Here is a 21,293-nt window from a genome sequence, read left to right on the forward strand (position 1 = left end):
CTTCTGTGCTGTAATAGTCTATGATTCTGGTCCATGATTTTAGTGTGGGACAGGAGAGATGTTGTTTAAAGAGAAGTAAAAATGTCCCAATCAGAGCAGAGAGAGGTGACTGGTCAGTTCCCCTCTACCCAGTATAAGTCAGCAGCGGTTACCAGTTCGCTTTACACGCGAACGGCCCTGCTTTCGATCCTGGGCGGACAATTTAAGTTGCAATTGCTGTTTACAATCTATATTAATGACTTAGATGAGGGGACCGAGTGCAATGTATCTAAGTTTGCTGATGATACAAAGGTCGGTTGGAAAGTAAGCCGTGAGGAGGACGCAAAGCGAGGTGGACAGGTTAAGTGATTGGGTAAGAAGGTGGCAGTTGGAGGATAAAGTGGGAAAATGTGAAATTGTCCACTTTGGTAGGAAGAATAGAAAAGCAGAATATTTTTTAAAAGGTGAGAGTCCAATAAATGTCGGTATTCAGAGGGAGTTTGGTGAACTTGTAAACAAATCACAGAAAGTTAACATGCAGGAACAGCAATCAATTAGGAAGAAAAATGGTATGTTCGCCTTTTTGAAAGGAGGTTGGAGTATAAGAGTAAGGAAGTCTTGCTGCAATTAAATAGGGCTTTGGTGAGAACACACCTGGAGTACTTTGATGTCGTCTACATGGATTTTAGCAAGGCTTTTACAAGGTCCCAAATGACAGACTGGTCAAAAAAGCTGCGATTGCACTAGAGAGGGTACATAGGAGATTTACGAGGAGGTTGCCATGGCTGGAGAATTTTGGCTGTGAGGAAAGATTGGATAGTCAGGGGTTGTTTTCTTTGGAACAGAGGAGGCTGAGTGGTGATTTAATTGAGGTGTACAAAATTATGAAGGGCCCAGACAGAGTGGAGGCGAAGGACCTATTTACCTTAGCAGGGAGGTTAATAACTTGGAGGCATAGAATTTAAATGATTGGTGGAAGGATTTAAGGGGAGCTGAGGAGAATTTTTTTCACCCAGAGGGTGGTAGGGGTCTGGAACTCACTGCCTGACTGGGTGGTCGAGGCAGAATCCCTCGTGACATTTAAAAAAATACTTGGATATGCACTTGAAGTGGCGTAACCTACAAGGTTAAAGACCGAGTGCTGGAAAGTGGCATTCGGCTGGGTAGCTCATTTCCGGCCGGTGCGGACAGGATGGGCCGAATGGCTTCCTTTTGTGCCGTAAGTTTGCTGTGATTCGACAAAATTGGCAATTCTTTTTTGTAACAGCATATTCCCAACCCAGGCCGCCGTGATGAAAACACCGAAGCCGAACCACGAGGCCAGAAGGGAAGGCATGTAAGAGTGTTAAATATCTCCGGGAGTGTTTGCATTCGGTACAATTAATATTTCAGCTCCCAGTTACTGCAGATCAGGGATCAAAACCTGACATCAGCATCAGGACGCTCAGAATATATTTTTTTATTCGTTCATGGGATGTGGGCGTCGCTGGCGAGGCCGGCATTTATTGCCCATCCCAAAAAGCCCTTGAGAAGGTGGTGGTGAGCCGGCTTTTTAAACCGCTGCAGTCAGTGTGGCGAAGGATCTCCCACAGTGCAACGAACGAACAGACAAAGCACCGGTGGGCGCGCCGGTTGCAGGAGAGCTGGTTGTCGGTGATGTCGATGCTGTGAGCGAGACCAGACCGTTCCCATGTTTCCACAAACAATGTCCCATCCTTTATTTCTGGAAAAGTAACACTGATAGTGGACAATTGCATTTCTGTGGCTGCAACATGTAACTTTGGCTCGGTGACACGCTACTTTAGTGTATCTTGCAAGAAAAAGGACCAGACGGTCTCTGTGGCGCAATCGGTTAGCGCGTTCGGCTGTTAACCGAAAAGTTGGTGGTTCGAGCCCACCCAGGGACGAAAATTGCACCTTTTTCGTCCCACTTTTGGATTCATTGCCTCATTCTGATCGACCTGAAGCCGGTGCCATGTTTCAATTCCTGATCAGCAGTAACTGGGAGCACTTTAAATGGCTCCGATCTCTTCATCTCATTTCATGTTTTCTAATGTGTGATTTGGCTGCAAGAAAACACTCTGTGAACAATGTCATCTGAGCATGCCTGATTCGCCATAATTTACACTGCGGTCGGATATCAGGCACATGAAAACAAAACAGTGAAATGTTTGTGTGGGCGCGATGCTCTGGGATTCCCTGCCTGACCATCGTCACCGATCCTTCTCTGCAGCCTTCCGAAATACAGCGCAGTGAATGTATCCCTGTGAAATGAGCTCCTGGACAGAAATACGGAAATTAGTTTGGCTGAGGGGTTATATCCCTAACACGGAGTTGGAGGTGTCAGGTTTCCGTAGTGTAGTGGTTATCACGTTCGCCTAACACGCGAAAAGTCCCCGGTTCGAAACCGGGCGGAAATATTTTGAAACGTTGTCCCCATTAAAAATGATTAAATATTTAACGATTCACATTTCTAATTAAATGTGAACAAAGTCCATATCTCCAAGCCCTGTTAATGGAGTCCGTTGGGAGCAGGCGATGAATGCCAGCGTGATATTGGGGGTGAAGGCTGCTTCCAATGCTGTCTCATTACCGGTGGGTTCTGGCGGAAATTTGATAAGCCTCATCCATTCAACCAATATATGAAACGGTGTTTGAGAAACATTCAAAAAATATAATAACATCCAGGAGCCTGTCTTCAGAGTGCGTGGCGCAAAGGTCTGACTCCGGATTAAAAGGCTGGTGAACTTGATTCAGCTTTCTGAAATGTACTTGTCCATCCTTCAGAGGTCACGGGAAATATGTTTTTTGCCTTTCGAAAAAAGACGCGAAAGTTAGAGACATGTTTTGTTTTCAACACGGCTGGTGAAATGGCCAGACGATCATAAATTCGCAGTCGCCTTTGAAACATTTAAAGGCGACTTCCTAAAAATCACTTCGTGCAAATTTAAAATCACGGTTCCTATTTATTTCGGTCTGAAAGAAATAATGATAAACGTGTCAGTTAGTGCCCGCGGTGAGACGGTGATGAACTTGTTTGCTGCGCAGTTCACCGCTGGGCTAAATTTGACGCCGTTTAAAGGACGCGAACCCACTCAATGTGAAGGATGAGCTCATAACCAACAGGTGCAGTCAACGTCAAACACCTCCTTTTTTGTTTAATCGAGGGAGCAGAGGCGTGTCCAGCATCAGACGCCAGCAACTTTAAGAAATGGAACAGATAAAGGCACAGATGCAAGTTCCAAATCTTTTCAATGCAAAGTTATTTCACTTTTTTTAAGTGCCGTGAGGCTGAAAACGGGTCCCAGATGATTTGCGTTCACTCATGACTTGTTTTCCAGTGTTGGTCCGTCAGGTTTGCGATTCAATTTGGATTGGATATTGAAGATATTTCAGGATGATTGCACAACATACCATGTGTAAAGCAACCATCTTGATAACTTCAATCATCACACACTCTGCATCGACGCTGCAGAGACCCCAGCACCCCTTTCAATATTGTTTTTCTTAACTCACAGTTTTCAAAAGGGAATTGGATGAACGCTTGGATGGAAACATTGTCAGTGTTATGGGGAAACAGCAGGCGAGTGGGACGAACTGGACAGCTCTTTCAGAGAGCTGGCACTGGCACGATGGGCCGAATGGCGCTATGTTATTCTATGATTCTATTAATAGATCAATTTCCGCCTTTCACTGAGCCTCCCTAAATGGAGTGCAGTAATCGTGTCCCTGTGAAATAAGCTCCTGAACAGTAATATGGAAATTAGCGTGGCTGAGCGGTTTGAAACTCTGGTTAGGCACCTAACAGGAAATTTCCTCTCTAAGATTGATTATTTTATCAATTATCTCCCCCCTTTGGATCTTATATGTCTTTACATATCTTTTTGATCTCTTCTTCTACTGTCACGCCCAAAATAGCAGTCTCCCTGGTAAATACTGAAGCAAAGTGATTATTTAATATTTCTGCCATTTCGCTGTCATTGCCTGTGAGTTTGTCGTGTGTATCCCTTAGTGACCCTATTCCTATCCTAAACTTTTTTTGGCTGTTGATGTGTCTCGAATACTTTGCTTTTTTTGATATTCCTTTTTGCCTTTCTAATAGTTCTTTAGACTTCTTTCCCAGTCTTTTCACATTCCCCTCTCTCCTTTATTGTCTAGTTTGGGCCTTTTTCTTCAGTTTCAATTTTGCCCTTGTTTCTTTATTCATCTCTGGTGTGTCATTTCTGGCTGGTTTTTTCTTGCTTTTTAGTGGGATATATTTCTCCTGGACTCTATTGATCACTGTTTTAAATGTTTCCCACTGCTGTTCTATTTCTTTGTCCAGATCATTAATATGTCAAACATTTCACCGTTTGAAACTTCTCAAGTCACATTTCCATCACAAAGCCAGTTGCTTTTGTGGGAGGAGTAAATCAACTTGGTCGAAAAATCAGCTGCAGCACAATCCACAAATAAAATATTTTCACGTCTTCGTAAAAATAAGCATTGTCGGAAGTGGGATTCGAACCCACGCCTCCAGAAGAGACTGCGACCTGAACGCAGCGCCTTTGACCGCTCGGCCATCCTGACTACAAGTTTAACATTTCATTCTGCATCAATTCTGCACCGTTGGCCAGTGAACGCAACATAAAAGTTTAAAATGATACTCGCCCATCGTGGGGCTCGAAACCACGACCCTGAGATTAAGAGTCTCATGCTCTACCGACTGAGCTAGGCGGGTTTTCGTGCTTTTCACCACCTTATCTGTTATTGCAGCAAGCAGGAGAAAGACTCCATTTCAGATTATTGGAATCAATTCTGAGGGACAGGATGAACTGTCACTTCGAAAGGCACGGACGAATCAAGAACAGTCAGCATGGATTTGTTAAGGGGAAGTTGTGTCTGACGAACCTGATTGAATTTTTCGAGGAGGTGATAAGAAGGATGGATGAGGGTAGCGCAATTGATGTCGTCTACATGGATTTTAGCAAGGCTTTTGAAAAGTTCCCACATGGCAGATTGGTCAAAAAAGGAAAGGACCATGGGATCCAAGGGAATGTGGCTTATTGGATCCAAAATTAGCTCAGTGGCAGGAAGGAAAGTGTCATGGTCGACGGGTGTTTTTGTGGCTGGAAGGCTGTTTCCAGTGGGGTGCCGCAGGGCTCGGTACTTGGTCCTTTGCTTTTTGTGCTCCACATTAACGATTTGGACCGAAACTTAGGGGACATGATTAAGAAATCTGCGGGTGACACAAAAATAGGCCGTGTGGTTGATAGCGAGGAGGAAAGCTGTGGACTGTGGGGGTTCAGGCAATTTTCTGATAACAAAGCACTCAATCCATCTCTGAACGCATTTTGAACGAATACGTGTGTTTGACACGGCACAGGCACGATGGGCCGAATGGTCTCATCTTGTGGACTAACATAATACAATGATACTAAGTGTTATCAATCGGAAAAGCAACACATTGCAAATAGGAGCAGAGAGAGGAAACTCGTCTAACAGCATAACAGCACGGTGAGATATTGTATTTGAGAAGGATGAGGAGGGATAGTTTATCATGGTGGGAGTCACATGGAGTATCATTTGTGACTTTGATATGGACCATTTCATGCTGCGACTGGGGCGGAAACCTAATTGGAGATATTCAGCCCGGGCGCGGCCCCATCGTGCGCGGTGAGACGGAGGTGGGGGTGGGGGAAGTGTCAGAGCTGGGGCTCACCGGTGGAAGCAGCAGAAAAGTTTAAACGGTACTCGCCCAACGTGGGGCTCAAAGCCACTACCCTGAGAGTTTTTAAAGAAAAGGGGGAGCAGCCACTGTCCGAATCTCTTGCTGGACTTGAAAGAACACATTCCAAGTACGAGCAGAGAGAGGACACCATTCAGTTGCCCATTGCGTTAAGCAGCATGCCATCTGTTTCTGTAGTGTAGCGGTTATCACATTTGCTTTACACGCGAAAGGTCCCCGGTTCGATCCCGGGCAGAAACATTATGTTGGAACTTGGTCTCCATGAACATCCAGGTTAATTTTCTTTTCCTGCCAAAAAAGGAGACAGTGGCTGCTCCCTTGTTCTTTGTAAGCTGCATCTTTTACTTCATTGAGCAGATAACTTTGAGTGATAGAAAACTGATCCTCAGTGACGCTCATTTTAAATTTTATTCCCTTTTACTCCAAAAGGGGATATTGGCCTTGGAAGGAGCGCAGCCCAGATTTACCAGAATGTTAGCAGGGCACGAAGGGTTAAATTATGAGGAGCGGTTACATACTTGTATTCCCTGGAATATAGAAGGAATTTTATGATTTTGAAAGGGAGATAGACAAACCCTGTCCGCTGGGGAGGGAGTCTAAGACAATATTCATAATATGACAATAGCTGTTTTACGACTGAAAACAGCCCAACGCATCACTGTGAGTGTCAGAGACGAGTCTCCAGGTGCCGCGTCCTGTACAGTGAATGTCAAAACTTTTAAAAGTTGCAGAAAGTGTTCGGGATTCAGATACACAAATCTTTAATGGGAATGAGATTTTGTCAGAGGTTGCAGCCTTCCCAACTTCTCTTGCCCTTTGCGAGACACCTGTTCCGGTTTAAATTCACAAACTGGGTGAGTTGGTGATCAGGGTACAGCAGACTCAGCGGTCCCGGGTGAGAGAGAGAGAAATCAGCCCGGGCGCGGCCACAATGTGCGCGGTGACACTGCACGGGAGGTCGGGGGGAGTCAGAGCTTGGGTTCACCCCTGAAAGCAACATAAAAAGGTTAAATCAGAATACGCCCAACATGAGGCTGAAGCCCACGCCCCTGAGATTTGGAGTCGCACACTCCATCGACTTAGTTAACCGGGACTGAAAAACTCAGCCGCTCTTGTCTATCATTGCAGTAAACTCGCCCCTGGGTATGCATGTGCAGCAATCCCAACATGACGACCATATCATTGGCTGTGTTTATCTCTGTGTGTGTGTCCACCTTCAGGTTGATTTTGAACGAATACGAGCGTTTGTCTTCCGTTTGTAACATTAAATAAAAGAGGGCATCAGACACTTCCCTCCCTGACACTGGGGAACCAGTGAGACAGACCTGTTATTGTGAAAACGCAAATGAAACATTAATTGCGGAATTATATGGACTCTTATCAGCGCCAGAAGTAGATTTACAATATATACACCTCAATAAATAAATAAATAATACAGATTCATGTAAATACATTTGCAACTAACAGAGTCACGAAACCATAAATATTATTTGAACCTAATACAAACACTCCCAGATATATTGAGAAACTTTTCATGCCTTCCCTGATGGTCCAGTGGTTCGGATTCGCCGTTCTCACCGCCGCGGCTTGGGTTCGATTCCCGGTCAGGGAATTTGCTGTTACAAAAAAACACTTGCCACTTTTGCAGAATCATCCCAAATTGACGGCACACAAGGAGGCCATTCGGCCCATCGCGTGCGCGTCGGCCGAAAATGAACCAACCAGCCGAATCCCACTTTCCAGCAATCGGTCCGTCGCCTTGCAGGTTGCACCACTTCAGGTGCAAATGCAAGTATTTTTTAAATGTAACGAGGGATTATGTCTCTCCCACCCTTTCAGGCAGTGAGTTCCAGACCCCCACCACCCTCTGGGTGAAAACATTTCTCCTCAGCTCCCCTCTAATCCTTCCACCAATCACTTTAAATCTATGCCCCCTGGTTATTGACCTCCCTGCTATGGTAAATAGGTCCTTCCCATCCACTCTATCTCGGCCCTTCATAATTTTGTACACCTCAATTAAATCACTCCTCAGATTCCTCTGTTCCAAAGAAAACAACCCCAGCCTCTCCAATCTTTCCTCACAGCCAAAAATCTCCAGCCCTGGCAACCTCCTCGTAAATCTCCTCTGTACCCTCTCTAGTGCAATCACATCTTTTTTTACCAGTCTGCCAATTGGGACCTTGTCAAAAACCTTGCTAAAATCTATGTAGACTACATCGAAGTACTCCAGGTGTGTTCTCACCAAAGCTCTATTTAATTGCAGCAAGACTTCCTTACTCTTATACTCAAACCTCCTTGCAAAAAGGCAATCATACCATTTTTCTTCCTAATTGCTTGCTGTACCTTGTAAACATTCTGTGATTTGTTTACAAGTGCACCCAACTCCTTCTGAATACCAACATTTATTGGACTCTCACCTTTTAAAAAATATTCTGCTTTTCTATTCTTCCTACCAAAGTGGACAATTTCACATTTTCCCACCTTCTACTCCAACTGCCACCTTCTTACCCAATCACTTAACCTGTCCACCTCCCTTTGCGTCCTCCTCACGGCTTACTTTCCCACCTACCTTTGTATCATCAGCAAACTTGGATACATTACACTCGGTCCCCTCATCTAATTCATTAATATAGAATGTAAACAGCAATTGCAACATAAATTGTCCGCCCAGAATCGAAAGCAGGGTCGTTCGCGTGCAAAGCGAACTGATAACCACTACCCCACAAAAATCCGCTGGTGACTTATACTAGACAGAGGGGAACTGACCAGTCACCTCTCTCTGTTCTGATTGGGACAGTTTTACTTCTCTTTAAACAACATCTCTCCTGTCCCACACTAAAATAATGGAATTGAATCATAGAATATCACATCACAGAAGGAGGCCATTCGGCCGTGCCGCCATGTCTGCTCTTTGAAAGAGCTGTCCAGTTTCATCCAAAAAACCCAGCCTTTTCCCCGTAACCTTGCAAATCAGTCCTCTTCAAGTACCTGTCCAATTGCCTTTTGAAAGTTCCTATGAAAGCTGCTTCCACCACCCGTTCAGGGTGTGGCTACCAGATAGTAACAACCCCCTGTGTGAAAAGAAATCTCCTCATTTCCCCTCGAGTCCTAAAAAGCTCTAAATCTTTTTCCACGGATGCCTTTTTACAAACATTTCATTCATCAAAACCACACAAGTTACACGGGAAAAAGACTTCATTTTCAAGTCATTAACGTTCCGAAGGAGCTCCCTAATTTCCCTCCCCTAACCTTATGAATCAGATCATTCTCGTCCGGATCGTTTTCCACATGAACCGGCCTCCCCCGCTCAGGAAGTTGCCATTCTGATTCTGTGACTGTGGCCAGCTCCACAGTTGTTGAATGCCCGCCTTGTGTTTCCAGCATATTTTCGTTTACAGCTCGGTTTAGGGATGAGCCGGTGGGCGTCAAAACGTGCCGTGGATGGAGACCGGGATGGTTATTGCGGGAGAGCAAATCAACTGTGACGAAAAATCAACTGCAGCTCAAGGTAAAAATAAAACAGGAGTCAAAATAGCCAATGTTAGAAATGGGACTCGAACCCACGCCTCGCGAGGAGAAAGCGACCTGAACGCAGCGCTTCAAACAACTCGGCAATCCTTACGACCAAATGCTTTCTTCACTGGCCACACTTTCCACGCTGAGACCCTCCCCGGAGAAAGTTTCACTCACTCCAGTGCTTGGTAAGATAAATGTTGCTGTAAAGGCTCGGTGAGCGGGATGCCACCTCCCCGGGTTTTCCTGAGCCAGTTGTACTTTATTCCTGTTTAATCACGGGAATATCCGCAATCAGGAGCTAAAAAGGATTAAAAGCTGAATCACAGAGAAAGGGCAATCCATGTTACATCTGATAAGGATGGAAACTGAGCTCTCTGGTGATCCAGTGGTTTGGATTCGGCGCTCTCATTGCCGAGGCGCTGGTTCGATTCCCGGTCAGAATAGCAACTTTTGAACACTTGTTTTATTAATTGCATGGATTCTTCATACTCTGCGGGAAGAAAAAAAACAATTATTGTTTTAATTACCATTAATTAAACGATAACGTTATTTTGCAGAATGAAAGGCTACTGAGGGAAGTTGAAAAAGTTTAATAATTTATTTTGTGCGATGAACTTTTTATCCCTTCTCATTTTACACACTGTATTTTTAAGGGCTCGGTTGAAAATGTTCAGTGCTCGTGAGACCACGAATTTGTGTTCAATTTAACAGGACCGGCTATTGCACAGAGAAAGAAAAAATTCTGCCCCAACATAATGGCCCCACCTGGGATCGAACCGGGGATTTTTCGTGTATGAGGTGAATACGATAACCACGAGACTACGAAAACCTCTGCTAGATTTATCAGCCAGAAGTTAGAATGACTGCATTGATTCTCTTTCATAACTATTCAATTGATCGAAGTTGCACAAGTCACAAAAGAAAAATGTTCATTTCAAAGTTATTAAACTCCCAAATGTGACCTGCCTTGTTTGGACAGGGGTTGACCCAGACGTCACAGCCTCAACAAAACATATTCTCAACATTTCCACTGGGAACAGGAGGGGGCCATTTAGCCCCTTGAACCTGTTCCGCCCTTCAATTTGATCACAGATGATCTGTACCTCAAATCCATTTCTCCGCCTTTGCTCCCTATCCCTCGATACCCTCACACAACAAAAATCTATCTATCTCAGTCTTGAAAGCTTCAGTTAACCCCCAACATCCACAATCTTTTGGGGGACAGAGTTTCAGACTTCTCCTGCCCTTTGTGTAAAGAAGTGCTTCCTGATTTCGAACCTGAATGGCACGGTTCTAATTTTAAAGTTATGTCCCCCTCGTTCTTGATTCCCCAGAGGAAATTGATTCTCTCTCTCTATTCTATCGAATCATTTAAACATGTTAAACACCTCGCTCAGACCGCCCCTCAATCTTCTATCCTCGGTGGAATACGAGCCCAGTCTCTGCAGCCAGTCCTCATAATTTAACCTTTTTAGCCCCGGTAACATTCTGGTGAATCTGCTCTGCACCCCCTCCAAGGCCAATCCTGAGGTGCAGTGTCCAAAACTGAACGCAGTTACTCCAGACGCAGTCTAACCAGAGCTTTATATAACTGGAACATAACCTCCACTTCTTCATATTCCAGCCACCTGAGATAAAGGCTGACATTCCGTTAGCCTTTTAAATTATTTTTGGACTCGTCCGTTAGCTTTTACTGATTTACGTAAATGAACCGTTAATTCTCTCTGCGTCTCCACAGTTCCGAGCTTCTTACCATTTGGAAAATACCCTGACCACAGGTCCAACGTGAATTACCCAACATTGAACTCCATCTGCCATAGTTTTGCCCACTCACTTAATCTATCAATGTCCCTTTGCAACTTTCCAATCGCATCCACACTACTTACTGTGCAACCTAACTTAATGTCATCAGCAAACTTGGATATACCACTCTCTGTTCCTTCATCTAAGTCATTGATAAATATGGTGACAAGCTGAGACCCCAGTTACAGATCCCTGGGGGACACCACTAGTCCCATGCTGCCAATTGGAGTATGTACCCATTATGCCTACTCTCTGCCTCCTATCTCCGAAACAATTCTCTACCCATGTCAATACATTGCCTCATGTTCCATGCGCTTTCATTTTTTCCAACAGTCTCTTGTGTGGAACCTTATCAAATGCCTGTAGGAATTCCATACAAGTAATATCATAGGAAGATAGGAACAGGAGTAGGCCATTCAGCCCCTCGTTCCTGCTCCGCCATTTGATTAGATCATGGCTGATCTGTGATCTAACTCCACATACCCGCCTTTGGCCCATATCCCTTAATACCTTTGATTGCCAAAAAGCTAACTATCTCAGATCTAAATTTAGCAATTGAGCTCGTATCAATTGCCGTTTGCGGAAGAGAGTTCCAAACTTGCACCACCCTTTGTGTGTAGAAATGTTTTCTAATCTCGCTCCTGAAAGGTCCGGCTCTAATTTTTAGACAAAATGGCTGTAAGTACGGTGGCCATCTTGGACAAAATGACGGCAAGTCCTTCACGGCTGATCGACAGGAACAGAAGGAGGCTATTGAGCTCCTCAAGCCTCTTATATGGGAACTGAAGGCCATTCAGCCTCTGAAGGCTGTTACACAGGAAAAGGATGAGGCCATTCAGCCCCTCAAGCCCGTTACATCGTTACTGGAGGCCGATCATCTCCTCAAGCCTGTTACATAGAATCAGGAGGAGGCCATTCAGCCCTTCGAGCCTGTTATACAGGAACTTGAGGCCAATCAACCCCTCAAGCCTGTTAAATAGCAAAAGGAGGAGGCCATTGAGCCCCTCGAGCCTGTTATCTGGGAACTGAAGGCCATTCAGCCCTTCGACCCTGTTATACAGGAACTAGACGCCAATCAACCCTTCAAGCCTGTCAGATAGCAACAGGAGGAGGCCATTCAGCCCCTCGAGCCCCTTACACCAGATCTGGTGGCCAATCAGCCCCGCAAGCCTGTTACATAGGAACAGCAGCAGGCCATACAGCCCCTCGAGCGTGTTATACGGGAACTGAAGGCCATTCAGCACCTCGAGCCGATTACACTGGAATAGGACTCGGTCATTAAGCCCCTCGAGCTTGTTGCACTGGAACAGGAGGAGGCCATTCATCCCTTCGAGACTGTTATACAGGATCTGGATGCCATTCAGCCCCTCGCGCATGTTACATACGAACAAGAGGAGTCCATTCAGCCACACGAGCCTGTTACATAGGCACAGGAGTAGACATTTCAGCTCCTCAACCTGTTCCGCCATTCAATTAGATCATGGCTGATTTGTATCTTAACTCCATCTACCCGCCTTGGTTCCAGAATCCTTAATACCCTTGCCTAACAAAAGTCTATCAATCTCCGTTTTGAAATTTCGGATCGACCCCCAGCCTCAACAGACTTTTGTGGGAGAGAGTTCCAGATTTCCACGACCCATTGTGTGAAGAAATGCTTCCTGACATCACCCCTGGACGGCCTGGCTCTAATTTTAAGGTTATGCCCCTTTGTCCCAGACTCCCCCAACAGAGGAAGTAATTTCTCTCTATCTACACTATCAACTCCTTTCATCATCTTAAACACCTCAATTCAATCACGCCTTAATCTTCTATATTCAGGGGAATACAAGCCTTGTCCATTCAACCTGTCCTCATAATTTAACCCTTTTAACCCCGATATCATTCTGGTGAATCTGCGCTGCAGCCCTTCCAAGGGCAATATATCCTTCCTGAGGTGCAGTGCCCAGAACTGAATGCAGTCCTCCAGATGGGCTCTAACCAGAGCTCTGTACAGCTGGAACATAACTTCCACCCCTTTATATTCCAGCCCTCTTGAAATAAAGGCGGACATTCTATTAGCCTTTTGAATTATTTTTGTAACTGTCCACTAGCTTTTAATGATTTCTGTACTTGGACCCCTAATTCTCTCTGCTCCTCCACAGTTCCGAGCTCCTCACCATTTAGAAAACTCTCTGATCTATCTTTCTTAGATCCGAAGTGGATGACCTCACATTTCCCCACATTGAACTCCATTTGCTACAGTTTTGCCCACTCACGTAATCTCTCAATGTCCAGGGAATGTTTGGTGCTTTTGTTTGGTTGGAGAATGATTTATATCAGGTCGTTATTTATAAAAAGATGAGTATTGATTTGTAATTTGTATTTTTTCAACAAGATCATTATTCCCCGATCAGTAAAATGTCCGTGTGTTTCAGATAGTGGCGACAGTTCAGAGATATTTGCCTTTTTGCCGACTTTAATGAAATTTTGCTGATTTAAAACCAGCTGTATTTCTCAGCTTGAAAAAGCAGCTCCTCTGTTAGGTGAGGCTTCACTCCCAATGTCTCAGTGTTTCCGCTTGTCCTGATATCAATGTAACATTTGAAGCGCTCCAGGTAATGAACAGTGTAACCCCTTCAGATTATCTCAGCCTACTCGTTCTATCCAGTGCCTAATAGTGCCTGCTCTTCAGAGGGTGACAGATTCACACTACATCAGACATTGTTTTAGACTTTAACTGCAAAACAATTTGGTGAAACAGTAAGAGAACAAACAGATCAGTAGCAGTAAGACTACAGTTTTACTGTAAAGCTCAACCAGATCCTTATTGGAAAATAAAATAATAAATAATTCACAAATACTATACGAAACTGTGACCGAACTTTCGAACATCCTGGTTCTGTGTTGTCTTTTTCTCACAAACTATAGAAATTGTCGACTTGATTAACATTCTCAGAGATTCCAAACAGACTCATCAGTTTGAAAAGGACAGGCTGATAAATGCCTTCAAAACAGTGACTGGGATCCAGTCATTTTAAGCAATGATCTGTTTAATTCAAAAGAAGCTGAAAATCAAAACTGTACAAGAAGAAATGACCCCGGAGGTTTGTATCTGAATCAAATGTTTGACTTTGTGAGGTGCAGGCTGCCTTTAAGAGGTGCAGCCTGCCTTGAAGAGGTGCTGACCACTCACGCAATATCGGGGACCCCTGCTGGTGAGAAGCCGCTGAACAGCTCAGCCAGGCCTGACTGCTCGCAGGAATCAGGGAAATCACCAGACAGCACCAATCTCACGGGCTGTCTGCATCTCAACGACCGGGTGCAGGTTAATCACGTGGGGGTTAATCGACCCCCGCGCCCGGATTCGGGGGTAATCGAATTTAACCCCGAATATATCTTTATATACATTTTGCATAGAATACAGCACGACAGAGAAACAGGCCATTCAGCCCATCTGGGTAAAGAAGTTGCCCTGAATTTCTTATTTGACAACAACTTCTGGAGTATAAAATATGATACAATATATAATCAAATATTATATGTATATATATTTAACATCGAATGTACAGTACAGCACAGCACAGTGTCCATTCGGCCCGACTACTCTTTCTGTTTTACAACAGCTGCTTCTTTTATGTAAAATACAATACAGTATATCTTTATATAAATATTACATAGAATTCAGCACGTCACAGAAACAGGCCATTCGGCCCATCTGGGTAATTAAATATCCCACAGTGTTCCCACAGTGACCAAGTGATCCCACAGTGCACCCAGTGATAGTGCCCCATTGATCCACAGTGTCCCAGTGATCTAAAGTGCACCCAGTGGTCCCACAGTGATTGCAGAGTGACCCATTGATACCACAGTGCATTCGTGATATTGCCTCAGTCATGCACAGTGTCCCAATGATCCACAGTGCAACCAGTGATCCCACAGTGATCGCAGTGTGACCCAGTGATCCTACAATGCACCCAGTGATATTGTCGCAGTGATCCAAAATGTCTCAGTGATCCCAAAGTGTCCCAGTTCTCTCAAAGTGATCACAGTGATCCCACAGTGCCCCCAGTGTCCCCACCGTGCACCCAGTGATTCCGCGGTGTACCCAGAGGTACCAGTATCCAAACTGCATCTGTGCAAACTTTTCAGAGACTTTCTTTATGTACAACAACGTGTGCATATACAATAACGTGTTCTATGTGTATGTATATTACATATTACATAGAATGGGTAATGAAATTCCTCCTGTAACGCCATAAAGCTGAAACAAAATGGTGGCCATTAAGGCGGTCATCTTAAATAAAGTGGTCGCCAGTGTCCCAGTGCTCCCACATTAATCCAATGATTCCACAGTGTCCCACTTATCCCACAGTGTCCCAGTGATCCCAAAATATCCCAGTGAACCTGCAGTATCCCAGTGATCCCACAACAACCTGTGACCCCACAGTGCTCACATTGATCCCACATTGACCCAGACAAAACTCACGTGAGTCTCATTGGGTGCAGTCTGTGTTAAAGACCTCGGTCAGTGCCCTGTGGAGAGAAAGCCTGCAGTTTGTGGTCAAATTACAGTTTGTGGATTTTTCCAATCAGCCAAAGAGTTCAAACAAATTCATGACATTCAAAAGAGCCAAAGCAAAAAGTTATTTAAAAAACCTAACACACAGCAAGATCCCTCATCAGTTACAGGGACAATCTCTCAGCAACATTCATTAACACTGAAACAAAGTCCAGTTTATAAAGGAGAAGAATCTAAGTGGTAAAAGATTGAGAGACAATCTTAATCGACAACAACTTGTATTTATATCTTACAGCAACTACTACAACATCAATTTGCACATGTACATATATATGTATTTGCATAATACAACTACTATTTCAAAGCCTCCATAAAGGATGTGGGGAAAGAGCAAAGGGGGAAATGAGACTAATTCGACAGCCCTTTCAAAGAGCTGGCACAGGCACAGTGGGCCGAAAGGTCTCCTCTTGTGCCATAGTTACCATGAAAACTTAAATCGATGAACAACAACTTCAATGTCATGAACCTAAAACAAAATGGTCACCAGTAAGGCAGTCGTCTTACTGAGGGGCAAGGCGGCCATTTAACTGAGGGGCAAGGCAGCCAAATTACTGGGGGACAAGATGGTCATATTGAACAAATTGGACGCTTTGATCCTGAAACCGAATGGCCACCAATAAGGCAACCATCTTACTGAGGGGCAAGATGAAGCCAGCTGTGTTGTGAGACACGGAGAGGGTTCATTTGCTGTTCCTGTTAAATCACTGTTGAACTATAGTTAAAGATACAAACGGAGTGAGACTGGCACTAGCTGGTCTTTAACACAAAGACAACGGAGCAGTGAGGAAATCAAGGACCAAATTGTGAACTTCTCCAAAAAAATGGATTAACATTTGGTTATTTAGATGTAATGCTTATGGAGAAGGAATGACGAAACATTCGGAGGAAAGGTCAAATGAGCCATTTTGTGTAGAGTTTGTAATTCTATCTTCTATTAAATAAATCAGAGTAAAATTGGACTCAATCTGAATGCTGTTCTGATCCAGGATTTGGTTCATTTCTCCTTTATTCATATTTTTCTTTAATCTGAAACAATAACATTATTTGTAACAGTAACAGAACAGGAGAGTGCTGCAGGACCCTGTCCAGTTTAGCAAGATAGCAGAAGGGGTAAGAGTACATTGTGATTTATTAAAGAATACAGCAGCTCACTGGGAATGTTACACATGGTACAGATGGAGGAGCAAAAAGGTGCAAAGTGATTTTACACTTTAATTTGGGGCAGTGCCTTTTTATCTCCAAAAGGTTAAAATCTATGTTTAAATAATGGGCTCTTTCTCATAAACAAACTTCAGGCACAAACCATGGATTTATGAACAAAACAATCATTTATTATTCTTAATACACTAGAAAAATTTACATTAGAATTTAATCAACATCTGGGGATTATACCCGATTCAGAATTGCTTTAACACCAATAAAACAACATAGTCTGAATTCCCAAAATGCATAACCGTTTGGAAATCCAATGTCGATCTTCGACTAAGCTGATAACGAAAGTTATATCCTTATGGTTGACTCAAGCTTGCCTGGAAGATTCCAGGCGTTTTGATGGATACCGTTGTCGTGTAGCCTGTCTCACTCTGGCATCCAGGTCATCTGCTTCACAGGCAATCTGTAAACCAGCATCGAGGCATCAAGCTGGGAGGTAGCGAGCAGTCAGGAAGATTCCAGGTGAGGTGGTGCTGACAGGAAGCGAAAGATGAGTTTTGAGCGGCATTGGTGGATCTGCGTCTCTCCCCACTCACCTTCTGCCCAGCTTCTTTGTAACATAGAACCACACCTCTGGTGCGTTAGCTTATCAAAAATAGTTTCCTACAAATACAACCCATGATTGATTGACAATTCACTTGTTTTCTCTCAGTGTCCACAACGTAGCCAAGTCAAGCCAGCAGGAGTTCAAACCACCTCTAGCCCTCCTGGAATCGTTATTATTGCTCTGGTGATCTATCCTCTGCTGTGTGATCTTTCACAACGTGTCATTAACAATCCTTCTAACAGCCCTTCCTCCTTTTAATCGTTCTTTTCCTTCAGACATGCTGAAGCGGATTTAGTCTCAGGCTTTCGTTTATCAGATGAATGTTTACTACACAGAGCAGCTGGGAAACTCCTGCAGTAAGTAATGGTCAGGGTCAGGTACACAAGGCTGAGTGACTTTATTGTGCAGCCTCCCGGCATCACCTCTATCTTTGTTTCTCTCTGTGGATCGACTTTTCCCTTTTTCTTCTCTCTATCTGTCTCTTCCTCCTTCCCTTTCCATCTGTCTTTATTTCATTCTGTTTGCTTCTCACTCTCTCCAGCTCTACTTCTGCCTACTTCTTTCTCTCTGTTTCTATTTGACTTCTCGAACTCTTCTTTGAACCTGTTTCTGTATTTCATTCCATCTTTCTCAGTCTCTGTTTTAATATTTGTATTTCTCCTCCTCTCTCCACTTTTCTATTTTCTCCCTGCTTTCTGTATCTCTTTTTCTCTTTCTCTTTGTCGTTTTATGTCTGACACTCTCCTGCTCTGACTCTCTCTCAGTCTCTTGTTATTTTGAATTGATTTCATCTGTCTGTTTACCTCTCCTCTTCTCTCACTTCGTAATTATTTGGCAGTGTCTCTCTCTCATTATGTGTGTGTATATATATATACAGAAATATATATATCGATATGATTTCTTTCTCTCTTTATTGTTCTCTCTTGTCTTAATAACTTACTCTTTATTTCTCTCCGTCTCTGAGTAAATCTGTCTCTGCCCCTCTTTATTTCTGCAGTTTTCTCAGTGGTACATTTATTTTGTCCTAAGGTTCTCTCTCTGTCTGTCCCTCTCTCTGTCTCTCGTCTCTCTCCCTCTGCCTCTCTTTCTGTCTCTTTCTCTCCCTCTCTCTGCCCTCTCTGTCTCTCCCTCTCTCTGTGTCTTTCTCCTGGTCTCTCTCTCTCTCTCGGCCTCTCTCTGTGCCACTCTCTCTGTCTCTCTCTCTCTGTCTCTCTCTTTCCCTCGCTTCCCTCTCTCTATATCGCCCTCTCTGTCTCTCTGCCTCTCCTTCTTTCTCTCTCTCTCTCTCTCCCACTCTCTCTCCCTCTCTCTTCCCCTATGTCTCTCTTTCTCTGTCTCTCTCTTCCCTGTCTCTCTCCAACTCTCTCTTTGTCTCTGCCTCTCCCTATCTCATTCTCTCTGTCTCCCTCTCTCTGTCTCTGTCTCACTCTAATTGCCTCGCCCTTTCTCTCGCTCTTTCTCGCTCCCCCACTCCCTCTTTCTCACTCTCTCTCTCTCTCCCGTTCTCCCCCTCCCCTCTCTCTCTCTGTCCCTCTCTCTGTCTCCCCTCTCTCTCTCCCATCCTCTCTCCCTCTCTCTCACCATTTATGTGAAGTACACACATCCTGATCAGGTCCACAGAAGTGACTTTGATTTCCAGCTTTGCCCATTTTGTCTTGCGGTCAGTTAATTAAAGTCCAGCTGAGCTCTTTAGCGCCGCTATTTTGAGCAACAATTCACGGATCATCTGCAAAGCAAATCCCGCCACAATAGGTCAGATTATCAATAAAATATAATCTCAGAATCAGATTTAAGATCATTTCAGGACTCTGTGCTGCTAATATAAAATGTACTTTCCATCCCCCGGGAAGTGTAGGGGATGGAGTATGAAATGGGATTTAGTTCTGGTGCTTGAAACCCTTCTGTTCTTTTTATGATTTCACTAATTTAACAATTAAATTGAGTGGGTATTTCACCGCGTTCTTCAGCTCCTCTCTGAATTTAGTCTGGGTCAGGACATAAATTCACGTGTTTGTGCAGGAACTGAGAAGCTGCAGCATGGTCCCTGCGTGATGTGTAATATAACGAGGGTCAGAGTAGGAGTAATAAGTCCGAATTTCTGCAATTCGGAGATAAATGGAAAAGACAACCCGTGTCAGCCACAACAGTATAAAACTGCCCGATATACTGAAGAGTAAAATGATGGATTTCTTTCGGTTCTCCATCTCTGGATCACTCTGATTCTCTCCATTACTGCGGCCCCGGAGTCCCCTGCGGACTCGACTGGACACTAAAATACGCCTGGCCGTCAGAACATTGAACAGCAAAATCAGACAGATCGGGACACAAGGGGTTAAAATGCGGTGAAATATGTCAAATGCGGCCCATGCGGGGGAAGTACGGAAGATCGGTTTAATTTCACAAAACCAGGGAACATCATTAATTATAATGTAAGGATCATATAAAATGTTCCAGTGGACATTCACCAAACAGCCCAGCACACTCACTGTTCCCAGAACCACAGCCGCCGTTCTCTCGGTGAAATATTTAGTTTTCAGCTTCTCACAACAAATGGCCACAAATCGATCAAAGGTGAAAGCGACCGTGAGCCAGACAGAAACATCCGTGGCTGCACCACTCAAGAATATAATAAAACTACACACGGGAGTAATGTCCAGGAATGACAGTGGGAGATACATCGCATTAATCTCTATCAATATCGGATCATTGATAATGACCATGAGATCGGCCACTGCCATTCCCACCAGGTAGTGACTGATACATTTGGAGAGACCGCACTTTCCTCTGGACAGGATCACAATCGCCACCAAATTAACTGTAAGAGAGAGAAAAGGAATCAGAGAAATTACTGATCAGACCTGGAGACAAAGCAGCAGTTTGAGAGGATCTGGGTGAAATTTCCAGCTTCGTTGTTGCATCGAAGGGTGGAAAGTGATTGATTGACCTGGGCAGCGCTTTCGGGCAGAGAGATGTTTTTAAACACAATGATCAATAATTAATTGGGAGATGGATACAGAAAGTGAATAAAGTGAGCACCGGATCCACTGGAAGGGCTGAGTGAGGGCGCAGTGCCGGTGGGGAAGGGAGCTGGGGTTTTACACACCGGGAGCCCAGTGGATTAAAGAAGGATTTGGGCTCCAGATGGACGGGAGAGGGAAGGGTCAGGAAGGTGAGGAGACGGGGAGGTGCAGCTTGTGTGTTGCTCTGGGTTAAGAGAGTCGACAGTGATTCAGAATTGGAGGGAGTCAATGAAAAGAGTAGTGTACATGAACGTGTCGGAGCTGGAGAGGAGTCAGGAGTAGATGGTTTGGGAGAACGGACAAACTGAAGGAACCGACGAGACAGATGATTCATTGCAGTGTGAGCAGAGGCTGGGATTCACAGGGAGAGACTGTACACAATCCAACTATTACATTTAACAGTTCATTTCTGTAGTTATTGGTGTCAGGGAACCTGTGTTTGGTACAAAATGTGTTTAATAAATTTAATTTGCAAATTCAATGAAACTTAAAATGAAAAGTATTAATAAAATTAATCATGTTGTTATTGAACTGATCCGAGCTTGAAAAATACAGTTTCCGAATAATTGATTACAATCAAGAAATTTCTGATTCTATTCTTGAAGTAAATTTTAATTATGTTTAGTGTTAAGTTGGAAAACAAGGAACATTCACAAAAACAGACTGAGGACCTGACAGGGATATAAACATGAGGAGCGAGTCCCACAATAAAAACTCACCCAATCTGACCACATCATAATAACACCTTCAAATCACATTTTCTATATTTAATTGTACTGGAAGTTTCAGCAGTTCATTCTGATGAATTATTCACACCACAGCCTCTCGCTTTCCCTCTCAGTCGCCCTCTCTATCACTCACTCTACTCTCTTTCTCAAGTCCATTTTCATATCCGATTAAATCCTATCATCCTGTGCCTGTATTCTGTTC

General features: G+C 44.1%; 5 non-coding genes across 5 annotated transcripts; 3 read left to right on the forward strand and 2 right to left on the reverse strand.

Annotated features, from left to right (window-relative positions):
- Positions 1-1,812: 1,812 nt before the first annotated feature.
- trnan-guu (transfer RNA asparagine (anticodon GUU)) lies at positions 1,813-1,886 on the forward strand. Its single transcript has one exon. It is a non-coding gene; the product is annotated as a tRNA-Asn (tRNA).
- Positions 1,887-2,326: 440 nt separating this feature from the next.
- Positions 2,327-2,399, forward strand: trnav-aac (transfer RNA valine (anticodon AAC)). Its single transcript has one exon. It is a non-coding gene; the product is annotated as a tRNA-Val (tRNA).
- Positions 2,400-4,465: 2,066 nt separating this feature from the next.
- On the reverse strand, positions 4,466-4,548 carry trnal-cag (transfer RNA leucine (anticodon CAG)). The gene has a single exon. It is a non-coding gene; the product is annotated as a tRNA-Leu (tRNA).
- A 78-nt stretch (positions 4,549-4,626) lies between these two features.
- Positions 4,627-4,699, reverse strand: trnak-cuu (transfer RNA lysine (anticodon CUU)). The gene has a single exon. It is a non-coding gene; the product is annotated as a tRNA-Lys (tRNA).
- A 1,175-nt stretch (positions 4,700-5,874) lies between these two features.
- Positions 5,875-5,947, forward strand: trnav-uac (transfer RNA valine (anticodon UAC)). The gene has a single exon. It is a non-coding gene; the product is annotated as a tRNA-Val (tRNA).
- The last annotated feature ends 15,346 nt before the right edge of the window (positions 5,948-21,293 follow it).

The sequence above is a fragment of the Heptranchias perlo genome, unplaced genomic scaffold (assembly GCF_035084215.1).
Source record: "Heptranchias perlo isolate sHepPer1 unplaced genomic scaffold, sHepPer1.hap1 HAP1_SCAFFOLD_50, whole genome shotgun sequence".
Lineage (NCBI taxonomy): Eukaryota > Metazoa > Chordata > Chondrichthyes > Hexanchiformes > Hexanchidae > Heptranchias > Heptranchias perlo.